We start from the raw sequence: 23,712 nt of genomic DNA, 5'->3' as shown, positions 1-23,712 counted from the left end.
TACAGCACTTTCTAGTTATACATATTATAATCACTGTTCCTGATAAAGTACTAGGTTGTGGTATATGAAATTGTTTATGTGGATTAAAAATCATCAAGTGGTTCAACCTAACAGATACTGAAATCACATGTATAGGGAGAGGAGAAAGAACAAAAATTACCTTTGGTGGATAGATCAGATAGTGGCAAATGTTAGTAGAGAAAGGAGGTAAGACCAAGACAACTTTTCCAGCATCACCTGTGAATTCTCCTCCAGGGACAATAATGATTGCATCCAAGGGTCGCTGAGATGCCCAGATTTAAGATGCACACTGGAGAAACTCTGCTCCCACCTTTCTTATTGACTGCTTTTCTCCAATGATACATGACTCATTGACTATTCACGCTGTTCATGGACCATATAACAACTAGGAATATTGGGGAGAAAATTCGCCATATGACTCAATGAAATACTTCTTATTTTTTATACTACACCTAAAATAATGCTGCTTTGACATTTTTGTTTTGTTTTGTTTACATCTGTGGGCTTTGATAAAACCATAGGCATTTGCCTGCTTCTAAACAAAATGCCTTACAAGAGAATATTGTTGTGTCTTGAAATAATGCTTTTAGAAGTGCAAGGAAGTAGTAAAATTAATTATTTAGGAACACATTAGGCATGAAAATTACTTTATATTGAAGTTGGTTTATTTTTTAAAAATTTTTTTGTAAGGCTCAGGGATTTATTTTCCATTTATTGTCTTACAAATGACCTAAACAGTATACTTAACTTAAAGAACAACAGCCCAACAAATCAAACCAATAAAAAATACTGCCTACCACCAAGTATTGAAGAAGGGTCATTACAAATCGTTTTCTGCAAACACTAGGCACAAGTTATTCTTTATTGGTAACAATGGATGAATCCAAGTAGTGAAATGTGTAAAAGTTCCAATAGGCATCTTATTGACTTCTCTTTAATTTTAAAATGTTACTGCTAATGACTGATTGACTATAATCTCAACATTCAGCTTCTCTCACGGTGCTATACTGAGTCCAGTGAACTTCAGTTGTATGCATCAATACCTCAATTCTTCATGGCTTCAAATCCTCTTCAAAGACAGCCATATATACTCTCTCAGATCTTGTAGTTATATGACTCTATCTAGAAAACCATGATTACCCTGGAAAACTCAGTGGCACTGGTAGTGAGTCTATGACTACTTGGACATTTTGTCTGCTATGCTACTTGGCATGGCCACTGCTAAGGTGGCATGACCTTCAGAATTTGCAGGCATTGTTTTCTATGTGGTCCTACCCCATTTTGTCTTGTTGGGAGGTATTTTGAACAATATGTTAGAGCAGTGGTTTCCCAAGTGTGGTCCTCACACCAGCAGCATTAGTACTACCTGGCAACTTGTTAGATATGCAAATTCTTGGGCACCACTACAGACTTATTGAATAAAAATCTGGGAATAGCATCCCCAGATACTGAAATCTGAAGGTGGAACTCAGTAATCTGTATTTTAATGGGCTCTCCAGACGATCCTGATGCTCACTAAAGTTTGAGAATCACTATGTTGGAGAGACCTCCTGGGAAACAGCTTTTTTCCCCTTCTATGACCAAGAATTTAAATTTGTCAGTGAGTCAGGATTTTCTTATTCTTTCATCTTTTCTGTAAGTGAACTGCTTGATTTGAGCAGATGAACAGGAAGACTGAAGCCTGTAGACTCCCACAGCTGCGATCAGCAAAATACCTTTGGTTTAATAAGCCTAAGTCTCACCCATATATAACGAACATTTTGAAATCCTTAAGAACTTTAGGAGACAGGAAATCGTGTAGCCCCCACTGTAAAGAAGCACAGGCAAGACCTTTTGCAGCAATAACCTGTCCATGAGATTCTTCATTGCTCAGCTTCTGAAAGCATTTCAAATTGTGCTGAATACTGCGGTAAACAGAGTAACTGTGGTGTACTGCTCATGTAAACGAAGACTGGAAAATACAGATTTGTTTTTTATTACTTTTTAGCAAAAACACTTTGCTAAGCCATTTAGTTGTGGGGAAAAGGCCTTAGGGAATGGCCAGGAAAGTGAAAGTTAGGAGCAAAGAGAACTAAATTCTTGCAGAAGAAAAATCAAACCATTCAAAACAGTCCAGGAAGAGGAGATGAGGCCCAGTGTGTGGATAGCACAAAACCTACTTAGAAAGGCATAAGTGAGAGCCAAAAAGAGAGAAGTGGCCAGTAAAACATTCCTAGTGGCAGTACTGCCCAAAGCAATGGCATATCTAATACATATTAAAGTGAAAGTCACCAACATTCTACGCTGTGCTATATTCGGTATTCTCAAAGAGTGGTGGGCAGACTGTAGGGTGGGCACCGTATGACCCTACCTCTTGATGTTCATGCCTATAGATAGTTGTTTCCCCTGGAGTGACCTGTGACTTGCTACTAGAATATTAGATAATATCAGGTTCATAATCATGTACATATAATTAGATAAATCCTGTCAATTTTGCCATATTCTATTAGTTAGAATATAACTAATATTCTATTTAGTGAAAATATGGCAAAATGTAAAGGATTTATGTAACTATGTGTACATGATTATGACCCTGAGATTATAGCACCTATTTTGCTGGAGTCTTCTGTCTTCCTGGATGGCTTTGGAAGAAGCAAGCTGCCTTGTTAGGAGGTGTCCATGTGACAAAGAACTTTGAACAGCTTCTAGGAGATGAGAGTGGCCTTGAACCAAAGCCAGCAAGAAACAGAAATGCAAGGAAGAAATTCTGCCAACCTGAGTGAGCATGGAAGGGGATATTTCTTTTTTGAAGTGGGCCTCAAATTAGACTGCAGCCCTGCCCAGCACCATGATTATATCCCTGTGAGACTTCTAAGCAGATGATCCAGTTGAGTCACGACTGGACTTCTGACGCACCAATGTTGTGACATGTTAAGTGTGCATTGCTCTAAGCCACTACTGTTGTGGTAATTTGTTATGCAGCCACAGATAACTAATACATGAACCATCAGTGAAATATGGTACAGTTGACCTAGACTTGGAAGAATAAAAAAATGGGGGCAAAACAATTTAACTTTAATCTGATCGAGTCTACAGATTTAACTATCACTTTCTAGAACATCATATAGGAAGGATAGAAACAGGTTTTAAAAATGTCACAGGAATGCAATCAGCAAAATTCAGACCATGGAGAACTTGAAAGTACCAAAACAAAACAAATGAAAGAGGTTATAGATTTTAAAAAATATTTAAGAGGCATATCAGCAAATTAAAATGCGTGAATCTTGTTTGCATTCTGATTTGAAGAAACACATCTAAAAATGCATGAGACAACTGAGGACATTTAAACATTGAATGGATGTCTTAGGATATTATGGAATTATCGTTAATTTTGGTGAATGTGATAGTGGTATAATAGGTTTAAAACATCTTTATCCAAGTACTAACCAGGCCCGACCCTGCTTAGCTTCTGAGATCAGACGAGATTGGGTGCATTCGGGGTGGTAATTGTCCTCTACCTCACGTGAAATAAATATTTCATATGGTTTTCCTAAAAATAAGACTCATGTATCTGGTCACCTAGTTTACAAATTTTGAATTATATTTATTGAAACATGACATATTGTGTTCTGAGCTTACACCTCAATTGTATTTTGTGCTGTTTTCCAGTTTCATGCCTTGTAAATAACTTGTATAGATTGTGGATCAAATTCTAAATAAAAACTCTTAATGCCAATAAAAAAAGTCTTTATCACTTACAGATATAAAGTGAAATATTGTGAAAGAAGTTTATGATTTTGTTTAAAATAAAATACTGAAAACAAGAATGGAGAAGGTTGGGAGAAGGATGGTATTGTTGAAAGTAGTTTGAGCATTCTTTCCTTTAAGCGGGATGATGAGTAAATGGGAGTTCATTGCACTACTCTTTTCGTTTTTGTATTTTTTTTTTTTTTTTTTGAGATGGAGTTTTGCTCTTTTTGCTCAGACTGGAGTGCAATGGCGTGATCTCGGCTCACTGCAACTTCTGCCTCCCAGGTTCAAGTGATTCTCCTGCCTCAGCCTCCTGAGTAGCTCGGATTACAGGTATGCACCACCACACCCAGCTAATTTTGTATTTTTAGTAGAGATGTGGTTTCTCCCTGTTGGTCAGGCTGGTCTTGAACTCCTGTCCTCAGGTGATCCACCTGCCTCGGCCTCCCAAAATGCTGGGATTACAGGCGTGAGCCACTGTGCCCAGCCTTATTTTTGCATATCTTTGAAAGATTTTATAATAAAAAGTGGTTTTGGTTTTCTTTTTAATGGAGGAATCTAAGGCAATACACAAAGGTCAGAGTGGACCTGAGAGCAGGGTGGGGCTGCAGCACAGATAGGGGCCTGGCAGTGGGACGAGCCTGCTTCCCCTGAATGTACTCCACCAGCAGCCTCCGGGAATGATGTGCAAGATGATGTCCTGGGTTACTCTACAATGATAATTTCCATTCATTTATAATTTCATTTGTTTAAAGTTGCATTTGTGTGTATATATTTCATATGTGATTTATAAATGAATTATTTGTACATTATGGATGTGTAGGCTCCGGGTTCTGTTTGGTTGGTTGTTTATGATGGAGACATGCACAGGAGAAATGTGGCTCTTGAAGAGAATGTGGGGAGGCCTCCATCTGGGCTGCACTACAGCAGTTCATTCTGGGATGCAATTAATTCTGAAGGAGGACCCATTTGCCTTTGTAAGTCAACCTCTGCTCCAGAATTGGAACAGAACAGTATTTTCACCATGGCACCTGAGCTGGAGAACCTAAAACCTGCTTGATGCTGTGCCTGTTCTGGAAACACTAGCATAAGTCAGAGGAAGGGTAGAAAACAACTCTGACACTGGCCTTTCAGAAGTTGATGTCATGCACTGTTCCAGACTGGATATTTCAGAAAGGTAGCAAAGTGTATGCACTGTAGGAAGAGCTTATTAGAGTGATGATTCCGAAGGAGTTTCCATGAGAACCTCAGGTCAGGGAGATTTTTGAATTAGCTTGCCAGGATTTCTGGATATGATATGTTTTTTCTAATTGGTGTCTTTCTTGGTAGGGGAAATGAAATCTATGACAGAGGTATCTGAAGTAAACATAAACCATGACCTGGTTTGTTTGCCAGAAGAGAATCCAGGACTGGGCTCATATTGAACAATCAGGCAAGCAGCCAACCATAGAGGTCAAACACTACTACAATGCTGTATCTCCTGTAATGGCAAGCCAAGAGCTAGAAGATATTAAGAGGTTGGATAGTGACTAAAGAGATAAGAAACTGGAAGTGGTTTGGTCAGTGAAGCAAAGAGGGCTGAAGTTTTTAAGTCATCCACAGCCTGAACACATTAATGATGTAGTGTCTTTGGCTGATAACTTAACAATATTTCTCAGTGTGGACCATTGAAACTGGCAAGAAAATCTACTTGCTGCTGCATATTTCCAGAGTCTAGGGTCTTTAAAAAATGATTATTTTACTATGATATCCTGTGGTCCTGGAGGCTAGTGGAACTCAACTGGAGAGTTCTACCTTGTGGTCTCTCATGCAGCTACAGTCTGATGGTGGCTGGGAATGTAGTTGCTTGAAGGCTTCTTCACTTACACGTCGGCCCCTGAGCTGGGATGGCTGGAGCAGATTGGACTGAATAATCCTATCTCCAACAAAGCCCTTCCATGTGGCCAGTGTGAACATCCTTAACCACGGTGTCCTCAGGGTAGTTAGACTTCCCAGTGGTAGATAACATCTTACAGGCTGAGAATTCCAAGAAAACCAGGTGGGAACTGCCCACTCAAACCATAGTGTAACTTATTGTGTATTCTATTGATCAAAGCAGCCACCAGGCCAGCCTGACCTGAAGAGGTGAAATAACAGACTTTGCTCCTTGACAGCAGAATGGCATTTCCATACAAGGAACACAGGAACTGATGACAGCTGGCTTGGAGGCAAACTACCCCACATCTGTATAATATTCACCTGCTGTCAGTATTCCTTGGCTAAGGTCAGATATGCTACATTTTGAATAGGCACCCCTAGAAAATTATTTTAGTGAGTGCTGGGTTGAATATCTCCTCTTAGATTTTTAACTGTGTATTTAAGGAAAGGAGGAGATACCACTTATGTATTTGGATCCAAAAGGCAGTTGCAATAGGTAGTATAGATGGGCACTCCAGAAGAGAAAATGTAACCACTATCTATTAAAACAATTGACTTCAGGGGTTACTTACACTAACATCAGATTGATTAGAGACCTTCCAGATGCTGTAAAGTCTCTGTTAGTAAAGTTTGGAAAGTGTAAGGAAGGAAGTGAAGGTATTTTCAGAAAATAGCACAGAAAAGCAGGCTCTCACAGGGAGCCCCTTCTCAGGATGCAGATAGGAGGTGATGTCAGATGGAGAGCCCAACACTCATGGCTCTAAAAAGTGAAGACAGACTTGTCATCTCTCACCTCTAGTCAGACTACTTCCACAAGAGACCCTGAGTCCTGACCGGTGACCACACTTGAGTATCTCCTATAGGTAAGGAATAGGAGGATAACCCACACATCTCCTCTAGGACTTAACAAGCTACAGTGTTTAAGTGACAACACAGGAAAGGGCATGATAATTTAGAGACTGCCTTAAAGCCAACAGGAAACATGGAAACTCAATCAAAGGGGCAACCAAGAATCGGGAATTTCACAAAGCCATCCCACGCCTACCACTGAGTCCCGGGCTTCATGTTATACTGCCTTCCCACCTCAAAGAGGAAGCATCACAGCCATCTCGCCTCTGATGATTGGAAGGAAGGAATATTGGCTAGGTTTACCATTTTTTTCTCCTTAATGTCCTGAGTCCAAGGGCCTTGAAAGAGAAATCTGCCATTAATACAATTGCACAAATAAGAAAGTAAAATAAGTTAGCAAATAAAAATTAACCTCAGGGTTGTATGCAATAACAGTGTTCAACCAGGGCACAGAATGAAGCAGCAGTGAACAAACTCCTCATAAAATGAAATAACAAAAGAACATGACTTATATATTCCACTATCTGGGCAGATCTTGATGGCTCAATCTGTATACTCTTGAAGATAAATTACTTTAAGCCATGAAAATTAGGATGTGAAATGAATTATAATGACCCATTTTGTTCCCCAAATGATATAATATCCATAGAAATCAGACAGAGGAGACATCTCAGTTACTCTAAACATAGAGTCTGTCTATGGCTTTCAGAGCTGTAGTATATTATGCCTTAGGACCATGATAAATTCTGGCAGTTTTTCCTCTAATAAATACTTCTGAAAAACAGCAATGGGAATATACAATGTATAAAAGCAGAAACATTGTTTTATTCTGCTATTATCATTAATATAATGACTGAAATGTGGATAATTTGAAGTCAGCAAGAGATATATCAGTCTTATCTCACGAGGTGACTTTCTGTTGCTCTGAATTTAATGAATAGTCTGTTTCTTGCAAGAGGAATTCCTTGAGAATGGCATGTGGCTAGATAGTAATGTGAATTAATCAAGACCTGAACTTCCCTCTCTGGTCAAGAGGGGTCATTCTTTTTTAATATTCCCATTAAAATCTGGAAGAAGCCAAGGATGCCTGTTGTCACCCCTATTATTCAACATTGTCCGTGAGCTCTTGACAATGTAATAAAGTAAACAAGAAATTATAAACATAAGTAAAGAGACAAAATGACCGTCACTTGCAGACAATATGATTAGAAAATCAAAGAACATTTACAGATAAATGTTAGAAAGATTCTAAAATTCAGCAAATTAAATTATCAACACACAAATTTGTTAGTATCCCCCCCCAAAAAAACTTTAGCAACCATAAAATGTTATTGAATTAAAGATACTTCCACAATCGCAAGAAAAACTCCAGGAACCTTTTGAATAATTCTAACCAAATGTAAGTAAACTTCTAAGAAAAAAGCTTAGGAGTTTTGTTTTTAAAAAGAAGATAAAAGAAATCCTAAATAAGTATTTATGGAAGAGAAGACTCACTAGTAAAGAAGTACCTGTACTTCAAAAAGAAGGTAGAAGAAATCCTAAGTAAGTATTTATGGAAGAGAAGGCTCACTAGTACCTGTACTTCTACCCAAAACCCCAGCTATATATGTTACAATTTCAATTTAAGTCTCGATAAGATTTTCATTGAAATTGACCAGCCAGAGTTTTTACTCTTTATGTCGAATAATAAAAAAATAAAATTTGAAGAAAAATAATAGAGTACCAAGACCCAATATCAAGCCTTAATATAACAGTATAATATTTAAGATCATATGTTATTGATAAAGGAGAGAATCAATAACCTTGAATCGGAATTATAAAAACTTGGCATTACCAAAGATGCCATTATAAATACATGGAGAAAGGAGAGACTCCTGAATAAACAGTACAAGGCCAATCAGCTTTCCACATAGAGTCAAAGTAAAATTCGAACCATACTTTAGAGAAAAATAAACTCCAGGTAGATAGATCATAATATAATACATAAAACTTTGAAACTTTTCTAAGAAAACAATTGAAAAACAAGTATTTTACAGCATAATCAAGGATTTATTGAACCAGATATAAGATCTAAAGCCCTGAAAAATAAAATGTGATAAATTTGACCACAGCAAAACTAAAAATCTTCTACATGATAAAGACACCACAAAAAAATATCTATAAACAATAAGGCAAGGACTTGGAGAAGTTATTAGCAAGATTTTGTCAGTTCTCAACTAACAACTACTATGTATTAGTCTACGCAGGGGCAAACATTTCTACAAATCAATAAACACTAAAAATCCAAGTCAAAAAATAGCAAAGGCATGAACAGGAAAGTCATAAGAGAGAAAACCTCAGAAGTCAATAAGTTTATAAAGGGATAATTATTCGCACTAATAAATATGAATTAAAATGTAATCATCTATGTGTGAATAAATTATTCTCACGAACAAACACAAATATAGTAAACGAAATTTCTATCCTCACGTTGCCAAGTATCTAACAATACCAACTATTGGTAAGGATGTAGGGAAATGGAAAGGCTCCTACAGTGCTGTTGAGAAGGTAAATTGTGTACAACAATGTTGGATAAAAATTTGATATTACTTAGTAAATATGAATTCAGGCATTTTATGTGACCTAGAAATTCCATATCTAGGTATTTATTCTATAATGATTTATATAAACTTACATTAAAAAGTGTACAATAATGTTTATTGTAGTGGTGCTTGTAATAACAAACAATTGAAACCAATCTAAATGTATACCAATAAAAGAGTGGATAAATTAGATTGTGAAATATTCACATAAGGGTACTCCACAGAGCAGTTAAAAATGAACAAACTTTACCTAAACATATCAACCTAGCTATTCTTAAAACATAATGTTAAATTTTTTAAAAAGCAACTCACAGCATGATATATGTGATGTTTATACAATTTATACCAAATGTAAATGCAGGTAAAACAGTACTATATATTGCTTTTACAGATGCATATATATGTAATAAAAATGCTAACATTAAAGATTATTTTTATACAAATCCCATAACTAGCTTAGTAGTGTTCTGTTTTGGCAATCGATACCTGTATGACAAATAGAATGTATGATGATAGAATTTTAAGCATTTTTGTCTTTTCAAAAGTAGGGTACTTATACATATATGTTTACATAAATACATACAAGTTTATTTAAACAAAGAAACATTGGCTCCTTTTGGCAGTTATCTATAAAAATTATGTGAATTTTCGAGGCAATTGCATGCTTCTGACTGTTGACGGAAGAGGTAACTTTTAAGATGGTATGGAAAAGGAGAGCACAAAGATTAAAATTTAAAGATATTAGATTATAATAAACAAATGGGAATACATTGGGATGTATTTTATAGTTTGCATTTTAAGAAGGATACCACTTTCACTTCATATCTTTTCTTTTGCATTAGCTGTGCAGTATTTGCCAAGTTCACATATTTTGTTCTTAAATCATTGAAATAATCTCTTGCCACCTGGCGACTGTCCTGCTGCTTAATTATTTTTTGATCATGTACCTGTTATCTCCAGATATCTAGACATATAAAAGTGAATAGAAAACAAAATTCTTTTATATGGGGGTTAAGGATACAGTGAACTGTTATTGTACCACTGCACTCCCACCTGGGCAACAGAGAAGACTCTGTCTCAAAATAAATATATAAAAATAAAAATAAAATAAATAAAAATATTGGTGGCTAACATTATATATATATATATATGTATATAATGAATTACAATAGAATAAAAAGTTATGTTACTATTGAGACATAATGTAAGAGGATTGCTGACTTCAGATATATACACTCTGCTCTATGCCTGGAAGTGTCAGGATTATACTGGAAAGGATTTGCAATACTACAGTCTTTTGGGGGAGCTGTGGTGACAGGGTGGTGAGGCTAGGAACATGATTTACTACTCAGATGAAGAAATAGTAATGTTATTGTCCAGGCAAATCATTTCTTGGAACTTCTTTGGCTGGTCTCCTGCTGGAAGATTTAATTGATTTTTGAAATGAGATTAGACATGTCTAATTTACTTTAGGTCAAAGTCTTCATTAAAATGAAAACTTATTGTTGACGTCTCTTGAGTATTATGTAATTTTCTATTCAATAAGGAGTAGTCATGGTTATGGTCTAATTTAAAATACGTTGTGATCCTTCCTAGAAAGTATACGAGATGTTTTTAAAAAATAGTAAACAAGCAATTTGGGAAAGAACAAGATGTAACAGAATCAGGAAGGGTACTAATGATGCTATTCTCACATTTTGACACAATCTTTCATTTAAGCATTTAACAATTAGATACAACAGACAATTTGTTCTTGGGAATCAGCACTACACGGTGAAAATTTTACAAAACTACATCTAGTGACCAAAACCTCCTGCTTAATTTTTGGCCACCTCTATTATCACTGTCTTCCTCCTCATTGTTACAGTGATCATTATCATCTTCTTCACTATCATTAATTCCCATTATCATCATCGTCATCATCAAATGTCACCTCCATACCGAGATATTCCCTAAACTAATCTCTTTGTCATCAGTGTTTATCTGCTCATATTTTTTACATTTTACTCTGCCATAGGTTTCTTCATAATATATTTAAACAACAAAAATTATATTCTTCCTTTAGTTGTTCCCTGCAGCTACATGAGGAGGGGGATTTCATGTGTCTGCGTTTCCAATGTATCTTCAGTGCCAAAAAGAGTTCCTGGCATATCATTGGTACTCAATACATACTAGTAGAATGAATGAAGCATTATTTATTAGCCATTCATACTGCCACATTTGTTTATGCATTTTACACATATTTTTGAATTGTCAACTATGTGTCAGATACTCTTCAATGAAACGGGGATATAACAGGAACAAAAGAAGCAAATCCCTTCACAGAACTCACATTCTAGTAGAGGATAAGGAAAATAAGAGAGATAGAAAAGTAACTTATGTAGTAATTAGATAATGATAAATCCCAAGGAGAAAAACACAACAGGAAGGAGAGGCTAAGAAATCTTGGTGGATAAAGTGACATCTGAGGAAAGATTGGAGGGACATAGGAGAAAGAATAATATGAATTTAGTAGGGAAGAGCATTCTAAGCAGACATAATCTAAGATGCAAATGAGAGAGGCAGGGCGAATACCTTGAAAGGAGGCCAGGGTGGCAGAATAGACTGAGGTGGGAAGAGTAGCAGGAGATAAGGCAGAGATGCAATGGGAGCCTTGCACTCTGAGGGTGATGGGAAGCCACTGGAGGATTCTGAGCAGAAAAGTGACCGATGGTCTTTGTTAAAGATGTCTTTGTTAAAGTTGTTAAAGGCTACTGTGTTGAGAATATGTGATGGAGCAAGGGCCATATCAAGGAAACCAGTTGGCTACCTTGGTGGGAATCTTACTGAAGTCCTCTAGCTTTGCTTGCCACCACCAGCTATGCCACAGCCTTTTCTATCTTCTATCCATTGCATAAAATTTATGTATTCACAAATATTATTTAGTTCCTATTATGTATTTGACACTGTGCTATATCTAAGAATATACTAGAAAACAAGAGGATTTCAAAATTTTATAAATTGGGTTAGTCATTAACATTTATCATTTGAATTATTTTGTAAAATATTTATAGGATTTAAAATTAAATGATAGCTCAGGGAGTAAAAAGTGCCTAGATAAAGTATTACCTAAAAAATCATTTTTTTCAATAAATATTACATGGCATTCAAAGAACTAAGAAAGTGTGACCTACACTCAAGATAAAAAAGCGGGCAATAGAAATTGCTTTTGAAAAAGTCAAGATGTTGAACTTACAAAGACTTCAAAGCAACTATTACAAAGTTTAAAGAACTAATGCAAACCATGTCTAAAGAATTAAAGGAGCACACGATGACAAGGTCTCATCAAATAGAAAATAGCAGTAAAAATAAAGAAATTATTAAAATAACCAAATGAAAGTTCTAAAGTTGAAAAGTACAATAAAATGAAAAAAAAAATCAGTGAAACTGAAGATAGATCAACAGAGATCATACAATCTAAAGAAAAAAGAGAAAAATAAGAAAACGAATAGAGCTTCAGAGAAGCGCTATGTGATATAAGAATGACAGTAGTATCTATATGCATATATTCCTTGATTGTCAATGATGGGTTAATTTATGAAAAACAGCTGATAATAAGCTAAAATATACTTCAGTACTTTCTAAATTCCAGTTTAATTAAGTTGAAAAATTCAAGTTTTATATGAACAACAACAACAAAAAGCCTACTGGAAAAGCCAATATTATGAAATTCCATTACTATCTTACCTTTTTGAGTCTGCAACAAATGATCCATTGTATTTTGGCAATGAGTAAATTCTCATTTGTCATAAATTAGCTATTTACCCTCTTTGTTCTCCAATATTAAAATTGAGTGGCATTGTGATTATACTCATTTCTTTCTTGGTTGAACTCATATGTACATTTTTCAGTCACAGTTTTTGTGAGATCCTCTGCTTAATATTTATTTACTAAGGCTTTTGAAGTATGACAATTTATAGGTCAATTCCATTAGAGAAATAATAGGGTTCTTTGCCAACATTAGAACACAATAAGTGATTGCAAATTACTCTTTTGAACAAATATAAAATTAGGATAAAGTGTATATTACTGAAAAGGGGATTGCATTGTTTTTAGACTCCCCTCCCAATGAGAAAAAAGGAAATATAAAATGTTGCTTTAAGTTTTTGTAGCATCTTAGAATAGACCTTAGAAATTTGATTTTACAGCAATTTAGGTTGGAATGGCAACATTTGGACTAATAATTCTTTTTGGAGTAAATTAAACAACGAAATAGAAAAATTCATTTCAGATCAATAATACCATGTATTCCTTACACTGTTTTAATTACTTGTGTTGTTTCATTTAATACACTGAAAGATACATTATTGCTCTAATTTTTGAAGATTAAAAAAATGAAGGCTTAGAGAGGTTAAGTAATTTGTTTAAGGTCAGAACAATATTGTGCTGCCCAGTATTATGCCTGAGTTACACCACTGCAGACTTTGTAGTTGCTTATTGTATGCTAGTTCCTGTCAGTAGTTTGATTCACTGCACAGTTGCTCAAACTGTGCAAAGTTGGAGAATCCTGAAGAAGCTTTGAAATCAGTTAGGCTTTGCCTAACTTAACAATAATTTTACATTTTAACTATATCATTATATTGACCAACTTTTTGGTTATTGTCACCTAAAATAAATATGTATGTGAGTGGGAATTTGTGGGATTTGGGGTAGAAAATCTCCTTGGGGCCATGGCTGCCCATCTGATAGTCTCACAAAGAATGGTACATCTAGTCAAAGTGCTTTGGACCATTTATTAATGTAGAAATGCCATGTAGCATCTATATATGCCACACAAATTAGACTGGGAATTTTGAAAACTAGAAGCATTTTGTGAGTCTTTTAATAGCTAAATTCCTAACCTTTTACCTTAAGGGATTATCCCATACTATCCAGCAATAATTCTGTGTTTCCCTAATTTGTGTGTTTCCTTGTTCTCAACTCTATTTGGACACTTCCCCACTTGACCCAAAACTTTTTTCCATAGCAACTCCTACTCGCTCTAGGCCTCCTACTCCTGGGAGAAAATAGAAACATTGGAAGGTATGGCAAGCAGGGCATGGTGAGATGGACCCCAGCGACCACCACTGCCTGCTATGCATACCCTAGTGGAGGCCCCATACCTTGAGCAAGGTCTTGCGATTTGCTTCTACCAATAGAATATGGCAAAGGTAATGGATGCCACTTCCACAAATAGGTTACACACCACTCTGACTTTGCTGACCACTTGTGCATCTTGCTGGGAGGCTGCATTTCTTTCTCAGCCACCACACTTTGATAAATCGAACTTCCTGCGGTAGGCAGAATTTCTCACCTGCCCTACCCCAAGATGTTGTACTCAAATCCCCAGAGCCTATGGACCTGATAAGATATCACTCCCATGGTTACGTTATGTTACATGGTACAGTTGACCTTAAGATAGGAGACTATTTGGGTGTGCTTATTCTAATCACACAAGTCCTTCAAAACAAATAGTTTTCTTTGGCTGGTGGCAATAAGGGAAGTAAGAGATTTAAAGGATGAGGATTCAACACCCCTTTGCTGGCTTTGTAGATGGAAGTGACCACATAGTGAAGAATGCAGTCAGCAAGGAAATAGGGATCCCGGATCTACAACCACAAGGGATCAGATGCTTCTAACTGCCTAAGTGAGCTTGGAAGTGCATTTTCCCCCAGATCTTCCAGAAAAGAACCCAGCATGACTGATACCTTGACTTCAGCTTTATGAGATTCACAGAACTTAGTCAAGCCCTTCTGGATTCTGTCAAGTTTCTAAAACTGGTAATTTGTTATTCAGCAATATGAAATTAATATGTCACCATAATAGACGGGGCCACGTGGCAAGGAACTGATGGTAGACTCTTGCCAACAGCTGGCTAGGAATCGAGGCCCTCGGTCCAACAGTCCTGTGGAAACTAAATTCTGCCAAGGATCCCATGTCCCTGAAAGCAGCTCCTTCCTAGTCAAGTGTTCGGATGAGACTCCACTTCTGATTGGCACCTTGACTGTTGCCTTCTGAGAAGCCCTACAGCAGAGGATCCAGATAAATTGTGCTAACTTCCTGACCCACATGCACTGTGAAATAATGAATGTGTGCTCTGTTAAGCTGTTAGGTTTTGAGGGTGAGGAGGATCTTGTTATGAAGCAACAAATAATGAGTACAGATGGCAATTCCCTTGATTCCTTTTCACTAGACTTACAACTGACCACTGTGAAAATGCAATCTGCTACAGCCTGCCTTGCTCCTTCACCACCAAAGGTACCAATGAACTTCACACCAAATCCAATGGGCACTTGATATCTAATAAATGTTTGTAATTGCTGGCCATTCTTTCTTCAGCTTCCACCACACTCTAATTTTTTCCTACTGTTTTCTTCCTACTCAGATCACTGTTAAGAAGACTCATGACCACCATCCTCCTGTGGGTTTTGGTCATCATGGGAAATATACCTTGTCCTTGCTTTCGGTAGAAAGCAGCTTCCTCTGACTGTAGTAAGCTCTCCTTGCTCTGCCCTTCAGAGTGGTTGGCAAGTCCTTTCCCATTAGACATTTTCAGATGGGCATCAAGCACCAGTCACTACCTCCTCCAAATACTTATGGGCATATGCCAAGTTCTGTGAGTGGTGCTCTTGCAGCTTCCCTCTCTTGCAGTATGCCCATCTCTACTCACCCATAGAAAGGGAAGGGAACACACACTCAGTGAGAACCTTCAGCAAACTAACCTACTGGTGCCTTTAACTTTCTTATTTTTGGTGATATGGAGGTGGGTGATCTATCAATGCTGGCAAACCCAGAATCACAGTGTCTTAACATATCCTGCATAGCCAGACTGATTTCTCTGATTTTTCTTTTTCAGCCCCTGGGGCCTCTGCTAAAATTAAGCAACAGTGAAAGGCATCACTTAACATTCCTATATTACAACCAACATTGAAAAGAGGCATTCTTATTCCATAAGGATAAAGTAGATAATACAATCCATTCAAATTTTAGCTTTGGATAAATTTATTAGCATTGTATCAGAGAACTCCAGCATGTAGTAGGTCTTGTAAATATAACAGGAACATTGCATCAAATATACTTTGTAGTTCTGCACCCAAGAATCTGGAACATATTATACCAGGTAAAATACTTCTTTGTTTTCAACAGACTAATGTCATGGCACTATGCATACAACCAGATAGTATGCCACCATCATCACTATTTATAATAAATTCGGAATAAATTCACTACATGTGAATATTGTGACTGATTCCCCAACATTCACTCTACCCAGGTGACTGACATGAAGCCATCATTGCAGATCCATCCCTCTTGCCAGTGAGTAGTTGAAGCATGGGCATATGACCAATGAGACATGAGAGGAAGTCTGCAGGGACCTTCAGGAAACATTTCCTTGGCTCAAAGAGAGACTTCAGGGACAGGATGGTCTCTTCCCTTCTAGATATTGTGTCAGAATGAGAAAACTAGAACTGCTGCAGCTGTATTTCTACCAGCATGAAAATGGAGCCAAAACTGAGAATGGGTGAGAAGAGGTGAAATGATCCTGGATCCTTGATGACATCACCACGTCAACCAAACCTGAAGCCTGCATTTTCTCTGGATGTCCTGCTATGTGGAATAATGGATTGTTTAAGCCTATTGGAATCCAGGATTTTATGATGTGCAGCAAAAATCATTCTCCTGATAACACACTAGGAGCACCAATAAAATTTAGATCTGAAAATGGACTGCTTATAGTTAAACTTATGCAGACATACCTAGGAAGAAAATCAGAGGATTTCAGAAAAACTTAGAATAAACAGCAGGGCCTACTTTTAGACTGGTTCTTACAAAGACTAATTTGGCACCAAAATCAAGATGTCAGACAAAAGGCCCAGCAGAAACAAATAATTGAGAAATATAAATGGAGTTAGAAGTTGGAGGTGAAGGTTATGTTTGAGGTGAAGGTTATGTTCTTGCATCCCAAAAGCCATGACTTCAAGCCACTACAAATTCCAAGTGAGGCAGAGATGTCAAAGCCTCTAGGCCAATACTGAGAAGTTTTTGAATGAAGAGAAGCCTGGAATGTTCTGCTGTCTTATATGAGGAACATAGGCCATTGTTCAACTTATTGATTGGTAAGTGACCTAAAAGGTAAGAGAATATCTAACATCCACCTGCTGGGTCCTGATGGGACCAGGCACAGGCTGTAATCCCCTGGTCTATGGTAAGAGTAGAACACCAGGAAGTCCTAAACATACACTGAGAACTACAAGACATTCCGTAAGGTCATCATTAAGTAATTTTACATGACTGGTTTTATTTCAATAAATTCAATGAATGTTAAAGAACATACGGTGTGTGTGCCAGAATTTATAATCTAAATATTAACTCATTTTTATTGTTGCTTTTGAAGTATGAGTCTCACCTATGCCAAAACATACCTATAGATATGATTAAACCACATTTTTAATTGCATGATTGTTGATGTGATGTTGGGTATACATGGTTTTACATATTGTAGAAAGTTACCTCATTATTCTAATCCCTTCCTCTGCCAGTGCTAGAGGAAAAGTGTTCTATTAACTGCATGTGTCAAGGATAGACTAAATTTTACAAATCTAGAAGCAGAGCTTTAAAGTCAGATTGACCATAGCTCAAATTCCAGCATTGACACTTTTCTATGTCGTCTTTGAAATATTACTTACTCCCCCAAGTCTGTTGTCTTTTGAGGAAAATGGAGATAATATGTCTTCCTAAGAGTGACATATGTTTCTTATAAGGCCTAAAGAGGAGAATGTGTGTAAATTGCTTATCATGCACATAACGGAGACCAAATAATGCCAGCTGTTATCCCATTTTTTCTAGAAAGGACTTACATTGGAGACAGCAAAGTAACTGAGGAGATGAGAGAATTTTATCAGCTAGTGAAAATGTTTTTCCTTAGGGAGATTCACGTTTAAAATTAAGTACTCACATATCTATGAATTAATCTGCTTAAGCAAGGTTTACCACAATGGGGGTATAAGAAGTGAAAATATTTTTGCTTTGATAAGAATTCTAGGTTACAGATATTAAAACATGGCACCATTTTTAGCTAGTTTATACTTAACTATGTGAAAAAAAAAATGCCCCGATCTTACGTTTTGAATTCTTAGAAGAAAGAAAGAGATTGTGTTAAATGGCAATATTTGTTTAAATGCCTAGGAGTCCCTCTTATTTTTAGCTCCTAGTAGCTGACAGTTCTAGCTGCGGAGGGATGACTATGAGACTGTGCTCCAATGTTTACCAACAGAACTAAATCAACAAAATAAGTGTCTGACAGAAAATTGTGTTCACAGAAGTCAAGCCACTAAAATCTGGTGTGTGAGCGAGCAAATGTGGATTAGAGAAGAAGTAAAAACAATAGTAACTCTCCCTCCATTCAATCCTATGTAAACCCTTTCCAAGGGATGTTAGAGACGCAGATGTCTCGTGGATGTGCAGGATCACAGGATACTGATCTCTGTTAAGGGCTCTTCAGCAGAAGCCTAGACTAAGGAGAAGAATAGAGAAGGATTAGAAGCAGAGGGACGCTGGGGAGAAGAGTTTCGGGTAGGACTCTTCTTCATGACCCTGTGGGATGAGGGGCACTCTTATGCAGCTCTTGACCAAGATTTGGAGGGGTGTAGGGAAGCAGAAACACTGAGCCTAGACCTGTTCCATTTTCTAAATGTGTAAATAGATCATGTCTTACACACACTTAGAATCTCTTCACTGAATCTCATTTTTATTAGCCTGAATTTTAACAGGAGCTCCAAGACTTCTAATTCAAGTATTTTCCTTGTGAGTGCAACGGTACTGATACTTTATGTTGCTGACTGATGAGAGACTCATCTATTTTGACTAGTAGGTGAACAGTTTGCAAAACACCTCAGTGTTACTTCTTTTTGAAGACTAAGATCTGTCCCTTATTGGAATTTCTTGCCCCTTTTTTCTTCTCTAACAGCAGTATGTATAGCTATATATCTGTAAATATTTCTGAGTCTCCTAAAATTATTTGTTTACAAGTTCTACTCCATCAAAGTGCCAATTTCCTGAGGGCAGGAACCTGGCATTATTTGAATTTAAAGTCTCTGCACCTAACAAGTGACTGATAGATGGTAAGCCCCCAATTATCCTGTTGAGTGGGTAAATAAATGCTGACATTCCTTTGCAACAATTGCAAAGTTGGAAAGCCAGGGATGACTGGAAGGGAATTTTACAAAATCTTATGATCCTCATAAGATTGAGTATATCTTTGGTTTGTTTCTGTTCAATAAATATCCGTAGGTACCAGCCAATGTTTTGGGTATGTAGGATAATAAGATAGTTAAGACATTAGTCCCACTTTAAAGTAGTTCAAGACAAACTGTTACTTTTAAAATCTGGTCTAGAGAAAAATGATGCCTTGACACGTCCATGTAGCTCATTTGTATGTCTGACGGCACTTAATCCACTTGGGATTATGATATCATTTACAATGGTATTTTTATTCTAATTTAAAACTATAATCAATATTGTCAATAGATCCTAAAACAAAACCCAGTAACTTTTTAAAGAAAATTCTCATTTCTACATACTGTACAGTTTCATGAATTTGCACACTTTCTCTCATGGGGTACACAACTAGATTATTGTGGTTTTGTAGTTATCTGTTCATATATTTGTTGCTTCACTTGTCCTTTAATTGAGATCTTCAACATGGTAAGGCAGTTTGCAAAACTCCTTTGATTTTTGAGCCACTGTTGCCATCCAGTGGGAGAAGATGGTATTTTATTAAATAGAAGGAGGTCCAGTCCCCTAAACAACTAACATTATAAGGGTAATTAAATTTTTATAATCACAAAACTCCCAAAATTAAATTTCTTATACTACTGAATTAAAACCAAAACTAATAAAACCTGAGTTCTCTAAGACAGTTATGACTCAAAACAATTTTCATCAGTATTACAGATACAGTAACTGACGTTTCATGCTTGGATTGCTGAGCACATGGTTGGATAATGCATTTCTTTTATGTTATCCTACATTTATTACAGTTATTCAAATCTGGTTGCTCTTTATGATTACTCTTGCTGTTTCCAGCGTTTCTTCTGTTTCTTACGGTTCTCTGTGAAAGAAACATATAGGTTCATTCTCGTCCTGCTGCTCCTTGAATGTCTCTTTAATATTTCATTAGCCTTTTTTTCTGTGTGTTTGTGTGTGTGTGTGTGTGTGTGTGTGTTTTCAGAATTCTAATTCATAGTTCAACCATAGTTCTACTTTCTAAAATTTTAAATGAATAAATGCTTGTAAACAAAAACAATTCTCATAATTTTTTTTCACTGTTTAAGTCTGAACTAGCTGATGTGCTACAGAAATTTGAGCTTGACTTTTTTAAAGATTAAACAAATAAATGCTCATAAATTCATATAATTTCTACACACAGTCACCAACTACCCGGCACCTGGCAGAATCAAGATTTATAAACAAGGAAAAGTAACCTTTACTTAATCAGTATATTTCTAAAAGCATGTTGTCCAACATAATTAGAAACATACATCTGAGTTTTACAGAGGGTCTGCCCCAACTCCTTTTCAGAGAGAAAGTCTCAGAATCCCTTGTATAAACTCCTGAACGCACTGCCCAATTAGGATGGTTCTTTCCAGCAAGTCACATATCACAGTCTCCTCCCCAAGCACTGCCTTTTCTGTAGATAGGATGTGAGGGAGAACTTTTATGACCAGACAAGAACAAATAAATTTACTAAACAGTGTGCTATTGTGATTTATTTTAGGGTGAGTTTATTTTTCTCATGATATACTTATTTTGAAAGGACAACTTTTAAAAAGAACTGACTTTTTGGGAAACTTTTAAAAAGTTCATTAAAACCTTTTTCTTACAAACAATTTCTTTGTAATTTTAGAATTTTTTTATTATGTAACATCTGACCATTTCTTTGTGTATATTAAAATTGTTAGTGATGAAATTTCTAGGGCTTTCCCTGGGAGACTGCAGCCTGAAATTTAAAATGCTGAAGTGGGCATTTTTTTCTGGATTATTTAACGTCTGCTCATCTAAGTTGACCAGATAATTAAAAAATATTCCGTCATCATTTCCAATGTGACTTCACTAAAATTAGTCATAATCGTATTAGTATGTTTTGGATGGCTCTCTCTTCATGTGATTTTTTTCTGTAATTTTCATAGATTTTTAAAGGGTCCCTGCCCTCATGTTTCTGCTCCTTGATCTTTAATTTGTTACAGTACCTAGCACAAAATTATTTTGATATTAATCAGAAATTTCACAATGATAAAAGTTATATTCTCCATTCAGTTTTCAACCTAATAAATCTTTTAAAAATTCATATTGTGTTTTCTCCCTAAATTGTAAGATCAGAGAATATCCACCCATTTAAGCTGACGACTCCACTGAATCGACTTTAGGAAGGATCACAGGTTTTCATTGGCTCACACACTCACTTAATGAAGAGTGGATGGAGGCCACGGCATGGGACAAACTACCTTTGAGATCATGGAAATTGTATGTTATATATAATGCTAGTTCAAGATTAATGAAAGTAGCCAATCCAATTGAAAAGGATGGGGGAATGCCTAAGCTTGTCTCAAAAAATGGTCAGAAAACAGAAGAATCTGCTTTTTATTTTTCTACAGGGGATTCATGTGAATGAGCTGCACACTGGCAAGTAGGCTCAATCCCTGCAAGTGAGGTAAAAACATCAGTGTACAATACAAGCATCCAGGTATCTAGGGCAAAGTAGGAGGGGGAGGGCTGTGTGCCTTCTCAGCAAAACACAAACAAAACCTACTGAAACCCACAAGTATGAAACAAGAACTATTATCCAAAATAGAATAATTTGGGACATACAAGTCAAATCCATCCCAATATTTGCATGATTTCATTTTTATAGGGCATTGACAAATGTAAATTGTTTTATTCCTTAAACAAAAAGTACTACTATCATAAACATGTTGAGTACCTCCTATGTGCAAGTAGACACTGATGATGCGAAGAGGGCTTAGGCTGGTCTCTCTTACCTCAAAAGGATAGATATAAGCAAGATAGTGATGTCTGCCGAGGGAAAAGGATGAAGGCAGAACAAAAATAACTTTTAATTGATGTATGACTAAGGGATTCTTTGTCGGGCTTCTCTCTCCTTTTTGGAAATTCTGACTTAAAATCAACAAAACTATGCAAACAAAATATAAGGCAATGGAAGGAGACTTGAGTTGTAAATTTATTCTCTTATATTCCAGTTAACATCTAATTAGCATAGAGAAGAAAATACATATTTTAGACTCATATAGGAAAACAGTACAAACCACAAAATTGATTCTGGTATTTCACGTGTCAATTTCTCAATATTATAAAAGCAGAACTCCTCTAGCATAAACATCATTTAAAATGCTTTGAAATTTAAAATGTATAGAATATGTAGAAACCTCTGAGTGGGGGGAAAAGAACCTGACTTAAGGAACTCAAAAGTGAGAGGCACATATATTCTTTTTTAAAACGAACTTAATAAAGCAAAATTAACTCATTTTAGAAAACAGTTTAATTATGGGGTGCTACACACAGTGATACACACTGTGTATGATTTAGGGCACTCTAGGTGGTGGCAGTATTCATTCACCTTATTGAGCCATAATCTCTTTATCAAATGTGACTGCATGATAGAAGGTACTTTTATTGCAAAGTTGTATTGAAATCCTGTTAAGTTTAACTTGAGTATGTTGACCGCTAAACACACATTTGAATGAAAGTAATGAGCCAAGATTCATAGCATCCTTGAGGTATGTGTCTCAAAGTAGTGGCAACTAGAACCACACCACTCATGAACATTGTCATGCAAATTTTGACCAACAGCACTTACCTGCGAGATGGTTGACATAAAAAGTGCTTAATGTATGTGAAATTTATAGAAAAATTAGATAACATCTGTGTATTAGTCAAGACTTCCAGAAAAACAGAACCCAATAGAATGTGTCTGTCTGTCTGTCTACCTAACTAATATCTATGTATCTATCTATTATCTATCATCTATCTATCTATTTATCTATCTATCTATCTATGTATCAATCAAGGTATTTCTTATAAGGAATTGGATCATGCAATTATGGAGGCTGACAAATCCTAAGACCTGCAATTGGCAACCTGGAGACCCAGGAATACTAATGGTGTATTCTAGTTCAAATTCAAAGGCCCGAGAATCAAGACAGCCGATGGTATAAATTCAGGCCAAAAGTGGGCAGGCTCAAGATCCAGGAAGAGCCAATGTTTTTATTGGAAGAAACTAGTGTCTCCAGCTAGGAGGCAGTCAGGCAGGAGGAATTCCCTCTTATTAGAGGGAAGATCAGTCTTTTTGTTCCATTAAGGCTGTCAACTGATTGGATGAAGCCTACCCACATCAGGGAGGATCATCTGCTTTACTCAGTCTATTGATTTAAATATTAAACTCATCCAAATACATCCTCACAAAAGCACTCATAAAACATTTGGTCAAATACCTAGGTACCCCATGGCCCAGTCAAGTTGACACATACTATTAATCATCACACTCTGTATTGCTTAAAACATATAATGCTGAAAGTGCATG

General features: G+C 36.5%; 1 long non-coding RNA gene across 2 annotated transcripts in view; it reads right to left on the bottom strand.

Moving 5' to 3' along the window:
• LOC123575218 (uncharacterized) overlaps positions 1–23,712 on the bottom strand; it is a 66,352-nt gene that overhangs the window by 12,754 nt on the left and 29,886 nt on the right. Inside the window, exon 4 of one of the 2 annotated variants that reach the window (XR_006700412.3) lies at positions 16,104–18,630. The exons of the other annotated variant lie outside the window; for it this stretch is intronic. This is a non-coding gene — a long non-coding RNA (uncharacterized lncRNA). Of the gene's footprint in view, positions 1–16,103; positions 18,631–23,712 lie in introns of those variants that run through there. 2 annotated transcript variants of the gene reach the window in all.

This window comes from Macaca fascicularis, chromosome 8 (assembly GCF_037993035.2).
Source record: "Macaca fascicularis isolate 582-1 chromosome 8, T2T-MFA8v1.1".
Taxonomy (NCBI): domain Eukaryota; kingdom Metazoa; phylum Chordata; class Mammalia; order Primates; family Cercopithecidae; genus Macaca; species Macaca fascicularis.
The sequence above is the reverse complement of the archived record's forward strand: the minus strand, read 5'-3'. Positions and strand labels throughout refer to the sequence as shown.